The sequence below is a fragment of the Callionymus lyra genome, chromosome 9, assembly GCF_982586985.1.
Source record: "Callionymus lyra chromosome 9, fCalLyr1.hap1.1, whole genome shotgun sequence".
Classification (NCBI taxonomy): domain Eukaryota; kingdom Metazoa; phylum Chordata; class Actinopteri; order Syngnathiformes; family Callionymidae; genus Callionymus; species Callionymus lyra.
In genome coordinates, this window is record NC_141826.1 from 24,812,147 (window position 1) to 24,825,082 (window position 12,936).

Consider the following 12,936-nt stretch of genomic DNA (forward strand, 5'->3'; position numbering starts at 1 on the left):
CTAAGGAATATTGATACAGTATCGGGAATGAAAACCTCAAGATATATCATTAATCGATATTTTCTAACACAACTTATCAACAGTTTGTTGATAAGGAATTTATTGCAGTAAAGAACTCTTTCGTGTCACTATTTTCATCCTTGACCATTAAAGAAATAAACCTTTTTTTGTTTTTCTTAAACAATTCAAGTTTATTTTGTTTTTATAGACATGTGAAAAAAAGTATTCACTCATTCAAAAAAGACCTTTGATTCATCAGCATCCGACTGGGTTTGATCCTCGGTGCAGAACGTAAGGTTGTAAAACATTAGTGAGTCAAACTTGGGAAGCGACAGTTGAGGTAAATTAATAATGAAGTGAGCTGAGCCAGGAGAGTACCGAAGAACCTGAGGCTGAGTCGAAGATACGTCGTAGTTTACAACATAAATGCATTATTTACAACTTGTAAAACTATCCCGACACGAGATGTTCCGTGTTCGATTCAGCTCGACGCAACGTGGCCACGAGAAAGATCTAGAATAGCAGAGGAAGTAGAGCTGCTCATCAATCACGACCCGCCGAGTTCTGGGTCGTGCAGGAACAACGTGGTGATTTGTATGTTGATTTTTTGATGGATAAGCTGATTGGCCGAGATGACTCGGAGTTTTGTTTCAAAAAGCTGAGTTGGATTTCACGTTTCTTTATCCACGCAGATATATCAGGCGAGCGGCGCTCTCTGCCAAGCCCGTGGGGTCATGAGAATAAAGCTCTAGTGCGGCGCAGCATTAGGAATGGATGAGTTCTGTTCAATGGGAACTTCCTGTTGTGTTGGTGTCGGTTACTGTGTGTGTTGCAGTGTGTGTCCGCTTTCAAGAACCTGGTTTAAGAAGAAAATATCAATCCAACCACGGATGTGTGACCTTTGACCAATGAACTTTGGTAACATTTGGTAAAATTTGATCGCTGTACTCTGGTCATGAGCCGGCAACCTTTCCAGGGTGTCCCCAATACCAGCTATACAATCTATAAAGTTAATGATTTGAATAATAACAAGGGAAGTTGATCAGCATGATGTAAAAAAAAATAGAAGATAAGAGTGATTTGAAACCACACTTGTCGCGATATATGATATTGGCAAATTGCAATTTAAAAATAAATATTGTAAGTCAGTAAGAAGGTAATTTGTATTTATAGAGCACTTTTCTAGACCAGGGTCACAAAGCGCTTAAACAATCAAAACAATACTCAATAAAGTATATACTTTAAAGGTCAAGATAATACTGAGAACAACACAGGAGTCTCAGTGAATCAAGGAAAAGCCTGAACAAATAAAAACATCTTAAGATGTTTCTTGAAGGAGTCAGTAGATCATCAAGAGCAAAGAGAGAGAAGATCGTTCCAAAGCTTAGGAGCAACAGACTGGAAGGATTTCTCTCCTCTGGTCCTGAAGTTCAGGAACCATCAGTAGATTCTGATCCACAGACCTCAGAGCCCGAGCTGGGGTGTAAGTCTGGATCAGATCACTGATGGAAGGTCTGATCATGAATAGATCTGAAAGTAAGAACCAGAATTTTAAAATGATCCTGAAAGAAACTGGCAGCCAGTGAAGAGTTTGAAGGAGAAATGTGAGTTCTTCTGCTAGAGCGGGTTAGAATTCTGGCTGCAGAGTTTTGAATCAACTGCAGGCGAGACACATCCTTCTGGTTTAGACATGAAAACAAACTGTTACAATAGTCCAGGCGAGAAAACACAAACGCATGGATTACAAGCTCAAGATCATTGTTGTGACAACATTTTCCCAAGTTTGGAGATTTTTCTCAGTTGAAGGAAACAGTTTCTGGTCAGTTTTCTGCAGTGATTGAGAAGAATTGTGTAAAGAACGTGTCAACCTCTCCTGGACAGAGGTTAGCATAATGTTTTGAGTGATTCTTAACATGTCAGGGGTGACATTAGCAAGACAATATCCTGTTTGGAGACGTCATTTTTGAGGTTCCATAAATGAAAACATGGACATTTTAAATGCCAGTCCAGTCCCAAAAGAAATGTAGCATTAAAAGATTTCTAACAGGGTTCTGGCCAATGCTGTTCAGCATAGGGGCCCCTACGCTGTGATTTTGATCCCCTAAGGTGTGAATTGGGCCACGACGCTGTGTCACAAGCAGCATATGGGGAATTTTCTTTATCGTCTGCCTTTATTTCACAAAATGTGGCCCTTAAAATGCAGGAAATAGTGTTTCAATTTTCTAGGGGAGACCCCCCTACAGTACTTGCGCTTCTGGCCGTGAACAGTTCCTCCTACGCGGTGAAAAATCATGTTGAGAACCATGTCTAATATATTTGAATTATAGCAGATAATGTGGCGATGTTGTGCGTCTTGAAAAATTGTGATTAAATCATTTTTATTGTCTCAATTCCTTCTTATGGAGATATTGTGAAAGTTAAAATAATAGTTCACCCAAAATTTCATGTCGACTAATGTTGGGGTTATTATCAGCGTAATCTGTTCTTTTATAGTTATATATAGTAGTTATCTAAGTTATTAAGCGTCGAAAAGAGTAGGATTGTTCAGATAAAACTTGAATAAAACTCTTAGCTCCTGTCTTTCCTCATTCAAACACATCGCAAGTGCACAAGATTAGCGTCCGCTACAAACAATCTTAAAATAAAGACTTGTTTAATTTTTTTCAGAACTTTTCTTATCATGTCGAGGCTTTAATACAAGGGAGGGACGTTATGGAGGTATTTTGATGTTTTTAAGTGTCTTTTTGGACGAAGATGAAGACAACTGAGCTCCAGTCGCTACATTAAAATGAACAAACATTTTTTGTCTAGAACTCTAGATTACTCTGAAAATCCTGATCATATCCTTCTCCAGCACGGATGACAATCTGCAGTCCAGACCGATGCAGCCGCAACATATTTCTACTCTGGATATCAATAACCTTCTGAATAATTTGTGAAGATTTTGAGGTTTTAATCCTTGTTGGTCCACTTGTCAGGCAGTAATAACCGAATGACTGATTTGTGTTGATGTAACGGAGCAAAAGAGAGCAGGCTTCAGACGACGTGATGAAGGACATTAACCAGTGATGACCACATGAAGCCTCACACACCAGAACACACAGAAGTCGACTCACCCGCTCTCAGGACTCCAGTTCAGTCTCAGTTCTGTTTGTCCGATCGCTTCGCTCGTTTCCTTCCCCGCTGCTTCCTCCCCGAAATCCAACGGATCCGTCACATTCCATATTTCCATCAGGAGAGAGACCCCTGGCCAAATGTCCTCCGCTCTGTCCAACACTGTTTCCAGAATCCCTTTATGTGCCACGTTATGAGGCCTTTCCAAGCACGCCTGACTTTCCTTCCACCCGTCTCTCTTCATACATTACTGTCACTTAGTTTCCCTGGAACACAACTGTGGGTAAGTGAGCGCAGGTGTTATCAGGACTCCGGTCCAACAGTGCCACGAACTGAATCACCGTGAACGGCAGGTGGGTCGGATCTAGCGGAAAAAAGGTCAACGGCCGTCGAAGTGAGACGCAGCCGGGGATCGGGAAGATGGTGAGAGAGCGTGAAGAAAGAGGAGAGTAAAACAACAGAGGAGAGAAGCATCGGCAGGAAAAACCCTCCAGAGTGCTTTTTGGCTCCGACGGGACAAAAGGTTACAGCATGACGGGGGTAGGTGTTAGGTGATGTGTGACAAGTCCAAATTAAAGATGACATAATGGCGGGGGCCCTGGGATGGGGTCCGATTCTGGGGGCCCCGAGACCGGAGGGGCGGGGGCCTGGCCGTGGCAACCGAGGCGGAGGTGGGCCGTGCTGCGCCGGGCCGGGCAGCAGGGGGCTACCCTGCAGGCTCGTCCATATGGAACGCGTTAGCATAGCAATTTCTAATGAAACGCAGGCTGACGTCAGAGCGACTCCCTCCCATTGTTTTGCTGCCTAATTTGTTATAATATTTGTCTTACAAATGAGGATCTCAGCGCCGGAGGAATGTGGAACTTTTACAGTAAGAGCCCATCACCTCCTGAGCCAAATGATGTTTGACCGGATGAAAAAAAAGGAAAGCTTAGACTTAGCCTAAGTGCTAACTTGAGAAGGGCGACGGCTTCCTCCGTCTGACTGGGAGGTACAGCCGGAGCGCTGGGTGAGGTGCGAGGGGAGCGGCTGCTGGAATGAACTCCGCCATGTGTTAATTGCATGAGGAAGTTTTTATATATTTTTTTCCTTTTAAACGGCACGAAGCAAACTCAGAGGATGGGATGAACGCTTTCTGATCTCCTATCCCTAACCCTAACCCTAACCCTAACCCTAACCCTAACCCTAACCCTAACCCTAACCCTATCACTATCCCTATCCCTATCCCTATCCCTATCCCTATCCCTATCCCTAACCCAAACCCAAACCCTAACCCTAGCCATATCCCTATCCCTATCCCTATCCCTAACCCTAACCCTAACCCTAACCCTTGCCCTAACCCTAACCCTAACCCTATCCCTATCCCTATCCCTATCCCTATCCCTATCCCTAGCCCTAGCCCTAGCCCTAGCCCTAACCCTAACCCTAACCCTAACCCAAACCCAAACCCTAACCCTAGCCATATCCCTATCCCTATCCCTAACCCTAACCCTTACCCTAACCCTTGCCCTAACCCTAACCCTTACCCTAACCCTAGCCCTATCACTAACCCAAACCCAAACCCTAACCCTAACCCTAGCCATAACCCTAGCCCTAACCCTATCCCAAACCCTAACTCTAGCCCTAGTCCTAACCCTAGCCGTAAGCCACTCACACACACGTAGAAAAGACTTCCTAAAACAGACCTTGAGAATGCTTTTGTTATTCCAGGAGAAGTCGTAATAAACCTGGGCATCTGGCAGGAGAGAAGATGGATGTCAAGAGAGGAAGATGCGGTGGATGGAAAGAATGAAAGGGTGACAACACAGCTAAGACAAGAGAGTGGAGGAAAGATTAATGAATAATGGGGGGGGGGGGGGGGCGGAATGTGCACACACACACACATACACACACACACACACACACACACACACACCTCTGTCTCTCACCCACTTTGACATGTCAGTTCCAAGGTGCTTTATTGCTGTGAGTAATGATGGGAGGTGCTGCCAGGGTAATTACACAGCACATTAAAGGGTTTTATAAACATTACAGTTCCTCCTCTGCCCGGTGGCAGGGCTGCAGGGGCACGAGGGGAGGAAAAACACAATGAAAGGATTGGACATAGTCCTCCGGCGAGGACACGGAGGACAGGAAGCGGGTCGAGGATGACAGAGGAGCTCGAGTGGCGGCGAGATGAAGGAGTTTCTGCGCCCCGGGACTCCATCGGCGAAGGCAGGAGGAGCAACGACGACGACAACACGCCAGGTTCAACACACGCCACAGCTGCACTTCCCATCATGCACGGCGGCGTGAGTGATCGCTCTCTGAAGTATGTGTTCGCTCAGAGTATGACGAACCGTGTCCGTCACTGAGGTGCGTGATCGTTGAACGAATGTCGTCTCGGTTTCTGAGTATTTTTAAAAAGTCGCTCGACGTTGAATAAGGTTATCGAACGACAGACACGAGAAACACAACATGTCAATCAATCAGACGCACCAATGAGATTCTGGACATTGTTTCCTTCTTTTAATCGGCACTATAATAGATTCAAGGACAGACGAGCGTCAAACACAGATAAATACGACTCAATTTCCATTTTATAGCAATTTAAGTAAGTTAGTAAGTAATTCTTATTTGTATAACGCTTTTCCAGACCAGGGTCACAAAGCGCTTAAACAATCAAAACAATATTCAATAAAGTATATACTTTAAAGGTCAAGATAAAACTGATAACAACACAGGAGTTCCAGAAAATCAAGGAAAAGCCTGAACAAATAGAAACGTCTTAATTTAAAGTAAGTTATCGACAAGATTATGATGTTTTTCATCGACCTTTGTGTATAAAAAAACTGAAAAAAAATAATAGAAATATGCAACAAACAAACTAAAAAAAGAAAATGATTTGAATTTACATAAAATTTGGTATCGAAATATTAATTGTTAAAAAGATTTCAGGGAATTAGTCAAATTGAATTAAAAGTTTTAATTATAATAATCGGTCAAGGTCTAAACAAATATATATATTCTAAAGAAAAATTTTATAAAAGTTTATACATTTATATTAATTCTTACAAAAAAATATTTTCTTTTAAGAAGAATTCTCTTTTTTTTTCATTCCAGATTTAGTTTACTTCATTTAAATGCACTAGATACTATAATTTTTAATAAATAATTATAATATAAAAAACACAATTTCAGCTTGTTTATATAGCATTCTTAATGCCTGCATTTTCTGGCAATTACAAAGACACTGTTTCTTTGATTGTCCTCACAGACAGCAGATCACATTACTCCAACCATTGCCAGGAGCCAAGGCCTCAAGCAGGCATGTTGCTCATTTTGGTGAGTTACACTGAACGAGGCCTGAGCCCCTCGTAACGCATCGCATGCACTTTTTACACACGAGTTCTTTGGACCAAGAATCAGTTGAAATAAATAGTTTTATAGTCAAATATTTCCTGTTTTTCAGCGTAAAAGGCTGAACGAAGAAACAGCTGATCTGAGCTGAAGACTCTGGAAGGTAAACAGGAAAGATCTGTGTGTTTGCTTTAGATTCTAATGGACGTCGAGAGTTTATTTGTGCGTAAACTTGGGTGAGACGCAGCGAAAACAATGATATAAGTCGAGTAAACCGTCGTGATAATCAAAAGAATTTAGCTGAGTTCGGTTCCCGATGTTTTCATCCCCGCCTGGTTTATTGTTCCGCTCAAATGTTAGCGGGAATCAAAACAACGTCGAAGAAATCGATGCGTAGCAGAACCAGAACCAGAAGATTATGGAGAACTCGGGTCTTATTTTTCACTGGTACAGACGCAAACTCCGTCAAGGCCACTAGGGGTGATAGAGGGCACCGATTCTTTAGTACATGTTTCGTAAACAAAACGAAAAGTGACAAACAATTAGTTTTTTAACTTAAAATAAACTCAAAGTTTGGTTTGTAAATCTTTCATTTTAGTCTTATTATTTAATTTAAATCCATCCATCCATCCATCCATCCATCCATCCATCCATCCATCCATCCATCCATCCATCCATCCATCCATCCATCCATCCATCCATCCATCCATCCATCCATCCATCCATCCATCCATCCATCCATCCATCCATCCATCCATCCATCCATCCATCCATCCATCCATCCATCCATCCATCCATCCATCCATCCATCCATCCATCCATCCATCCATCCATCCATCCATCCATCCATCCATCCATCCATCCATCCATCCATCCATCCATCCATCCATCCATCCATCCATCCATCCATCCATCCATCCATCCATCCATCCATCCATCCATCCATCCATCCATCCATCCATCCATCCATCCATCCATCCATCCATCCATCCATCCATCCATCCATCCATCCATCCATCCATCCATCCATCCATCCATCCATCCATCCATCCATCCATCCATCCATCCATCCATCCATCCATCCATCCATCCATCCATCCATCCATCCATCCATCCATCCATCCATCCATCCATCCATCCATCCATCCATCCATCCATCCATCCATCCATCCATCCATCCATCCATCCATCCATCCATCCATCCATCCATCCATCCATCCATCCATCCATCCATCCATCCATCCATCCATCCATCCATCCATCCATCCATCCATCCATCCATCCATCCATCCATCCATCCATCCATCCATCCATCCATCCATCCATCCATCCATCCATCCATCCATCCATCCATCCATCCATCCATCCATCCATCCATCCATCCATCCATCCATCCATCCATCCATCCATCCATCCATCCATCCATCCATCCATCCATCCATCCATCCATCCATCCATCCATCCATCCATCCATCCATCCATCCATCCATCCATCCATCCATCCATCCATCCATCCATCCATCCATCCATCCATCCATCCATCCATCCATCCATCCATCCATCCATCCATCCATCCATCCATCCATCCATCCATCCATCCATCCATCCATCCATCCATCCATCCATCCATCCATCCATCCATCCATCCATCCATCCATCCATCCATCCATCCATCCATCCATCCATCCATCCATCCATCCATCCATCCATCCATCCATCCATCCATCCATCCATCCATCCATCCATCCATCCATCCATCCATCCATCCATCCATCCATCCATCCATCCATCCATCCATCCATCCATCCATCCATCCATCCATCCATCCATCCATCCATCCATCCATCCATCCATCCATCCATCCATCCATCCATCCATCCATCCATCCATCCATCCATCCATCCATCCATCATTTTTAAATTCTACTTTTTATTTTCTTTTTATTTTCTCTTATTTATATTAGACAAATTCAATTTAACACCTTTTTCATTTTTATTTTATTTTTAAAGTCTTGTTTTCTTATAATTAAAAGATTATTTATAGATTTTTCTTTTAAATGATTCATATTTATTATATATATTTTATTTTTATTTTTTTATATTAGTTTAGAAAATATTTTAAATAGCCTGTTGAGCTAAAAACATTTATAGTATAATATAAAAAAAATAAATCATAATATAAATACAATTAAAATGAACCATGTTTATAAACCAGTTAACTGACAGTAATGTAAATAAAGACTCAAAAAGTCTTTATTTTTACTTTTAATTGAATAAATGCATCAAAATTTAAACGCAAAATAATGTTTTTTTCAGTGTTTTCACGATTCTAAGCCTCTATGAGCCGCAGTTTCATCCTGACATCGATCACATGAACTCAATACTGAACACATCAGGACGAGATGACAATGTTTTTAAATCTTTGACTCTTTATGTTGAAGTCGCTCCAGCATAAGATTATTCCGGAGCTGGATCTGGACTCGAGGGCAACAGCTGCGACAGATTCCACACCATGAATATCTAAATGTTGATTTTCGATTCCTATGGAGGGAAAAGACGTCGTTGCAATAATAATAAAAGGGATATTTCTGCCAGGACTGTCTGTCGTAGAGTCTCTCAGCCGTTCGGTTCCTAATCTCACTCCAGTGCAGCTGTGGATCCTCTCGTCACGTCCACCAGACAACAAGCTTCTCACAGACCAACGTTCCATAACCTGCTCGGGCCTCTCGTCGCCAGAGCGTCATGTCTCGGACGTCTACACAACAGTTCCGTCTACACAACACTTCTGTCTACACAACAGTTTCAAGTCGTGGACTCACAACCGAGGATATTGAACAAGTGAACATGTGATGTTAGACGTCCATGACTGCAGTAACACTGACACACACAGACAGAGATAAACACTGATACACACTGACACACACTGACACACACAGACACACACTGATACACACTGATACACACAGACACTCACTGACACTCACTGACACACACTGATACACACTGATACACACTGATACACACAGACACACACAGACACTCACTGATACACACTGATACACACAGACACACACAGACACACACTGATACACACTGATACACACAGACACACACAGACACTCACTGATACACAGTGACACACACTGATACACACAGACACACACAGACACTCACTGATACACACTGATACACACAGACACTCACTGACACTCACTGACACACACTGATACACACTGATACACACAGACACACACAGACACTCACTGATACACAGTGATACACAGTGATACACACAGACACACACTGATACACACTGATACACACTGACACACACTGATACACACAGACACACACAGACACACACTGACACACACAGACACTCACTGACGCAACCTGATACACAATGATACACACAGACACCCACAGACACTCACTGACACACACTGATACACAAAGACACCCACAGACACTCACTGACACACACTGATACACACTGATACACACAAACACACACACCCCCTCACTGACACACACTGATACACACTGATACACACAGACACACACAGACACTCACTGACACACACTGATAAACACAGACACACACAGACACTCACTGATACACACTGATACACACAGACACACACAGACACTCACTGACACACACTGATAAACACTGATACACACAGACACACACAGACACTCACTGATACACACTGATACACACAGACACACACAGACACTCACTGATACACACTGATACACACAGACACACACAGACACTCACTGATACACACTGATACACACAGACACTCACTGACACTCACTGACACACACTGATACACACTGATACACACAGACACACACAGACACTCACTGATACACAGTGATACACAGTGATACACACAGACACTCACTGACACACACTGATACACACTGACACACACAGACACTCACTGATACACACTGATACACACAGACACACACTGACACACACAGACAGAGATACACACTGACACACACAGACACACACTGATACACACTGATACACACTGACACACACTGATACACACAGACACACACTGACACACTGATACACACAGACACTCACAGACACTCACTGACACACACTGATACACAAAGACACCCACAGACACTCACTGACACACACTGATACACACTGATACACACAAACACACACACCCCCTCACTGACACACACTGATACACACTGATACACACAGACACACACAGACACTCACTGATACACAGTGATACACAGTGATACACACAGACACTCACTGACACACACTGATACACACTGACACACACAGACACTCACTGATACACACTGATACACACAGACACACACAGACACTCACTGATACACACAGACACACACAGACACTCACTGACACACACTGATAAACACTGATACACACAGACACACACAGACACTCACTGATACACACTGATACACACAGACACACACAGACACTCACTGATACACACTGATACACACAGACACACACAGACACTCACTGATACACACTGATACACACAGACACTCACTGACACTCACTGACACACACTGATACACACTGATACACACAGACACACACTGATACACACAGACACACAGACACACACAGACACACACTGACACACACAGACACACACTGACACACACTGATACACACAGACACTCACTGACACTCACTGATACACAGTGATACACACAGACACTCACTGACACTCACTGACACACACTGATACACACTGATACACACAGACACACACAGACACACACTGATACACACTGATACACACAGACACACACAGACACACACTGACACACACTGATACACACAGACACACACTGATACACACTGATACACAGTGATACACACAGACACTCACTGACACTCACTGACACACACTGATACACAGTGATACACACAGACACTCACTGACACTCACTGACACACACTGATACACACTGATACACACAGACACACACAGACACACACTGACACACACTGATACACACAGACACTCACTGATACACACTGATACACACAGACACTCACTGACACTCACTGACACACACTGATACACACTGATACACACAGACACACACAGACACACACTGATACACACAGGCACTCACTGACGCACACACACAATAATAATTTCTAGACCTACAAAGATTTTTAATTTCTCAAGATAATGAACAGAAACAAAGATTTTTAATTTCTCAGGATAATGAACAGAAACAAAGATTTTTAATAGTTCAAGATAATGAACAGAAACAAAGATTTTAATAATTCAAGATAATGAATAGAAACAAAGATTTTAATAATTCAAGATAATGAATAGAAACAAAGATTTTTAATTTCTCAAGATAATGAACAGAAACAAAGATTTTTAATAGTTCAAGATAATGAACAGAAACAAAGATTTTAATAATTCAAGATAATGAACAGAAACAAAGATTTTTAATAATTCAAGATAATGAACAGAAACAAAGATTTTTAATTTCTCAAGATAATGAACAGAAACAAAGATTTTTAATTTCTCAAGATAATGAACAGAAACAAAGATTTTTAATAATTGAAGATGATGAACAGAAACAAAGATTTTTAATAGTTCAAGATAATGAACAGACACGAAGATTTTTAATAATTCAATATAATGAACAGAAACAAAGATTTTTAATAATTCAAGATGATGAACAGAAACAAAGATTTTTAATAATTCAAGATGATGAACAGAAACAAAGATTTTTAATAATTTAAGTTAATGAACAGAAACAAAGAGTTTTAATAATTCAAGATAATGAACAGAAACAAAGATTTTTAATTTTTAAAGATAATGATGAGAAACAAAGATTTTTAATTTTTCAAGATAATGAACAGAAACAAAGATTTTTAGTAATTCAACAGTTCTGTCTACACAACAGTTTGAAGTTGTCAACTCACAACCGAGGATATTGAACATGTAAACAACTGATGTTAGAAGTCCATGACTGCAGACACACTGACACACACAGACACACACTGACACACACTGACCCGAAACTGACATTTATTTAAATATAAATTATTTATATTTTACCTCCTCAGATCCTTTGTCCATGCCAGGATTATTTTGACTTTGACCTTTAAATATAAAGTACTTACTTACTTACTTTAAGTTACAACATCTAGTAGTGATATCACTTATTTCAGTCAAAAAAAAAGTGACAGGAATGTCAGCGAAAGACTTCTAAAGCAGCTCATGAATTAAGTTTTAAGCCATATTAAGAATCCACAGTAAAAAGAAAATCTCACATAAAAGTCATAAAAATCAATAACTGACGTTAAACAAAAATGGACTTCCTTGCTCTGCCTGCACGGAAACATGTCCTGGATCCGCCCCGGGGCCTCCTCCCAGTCGCCCAGATGACCTCGCAAGGAGAGGCGCCACTCGCTTGAACTGGCTTCTCT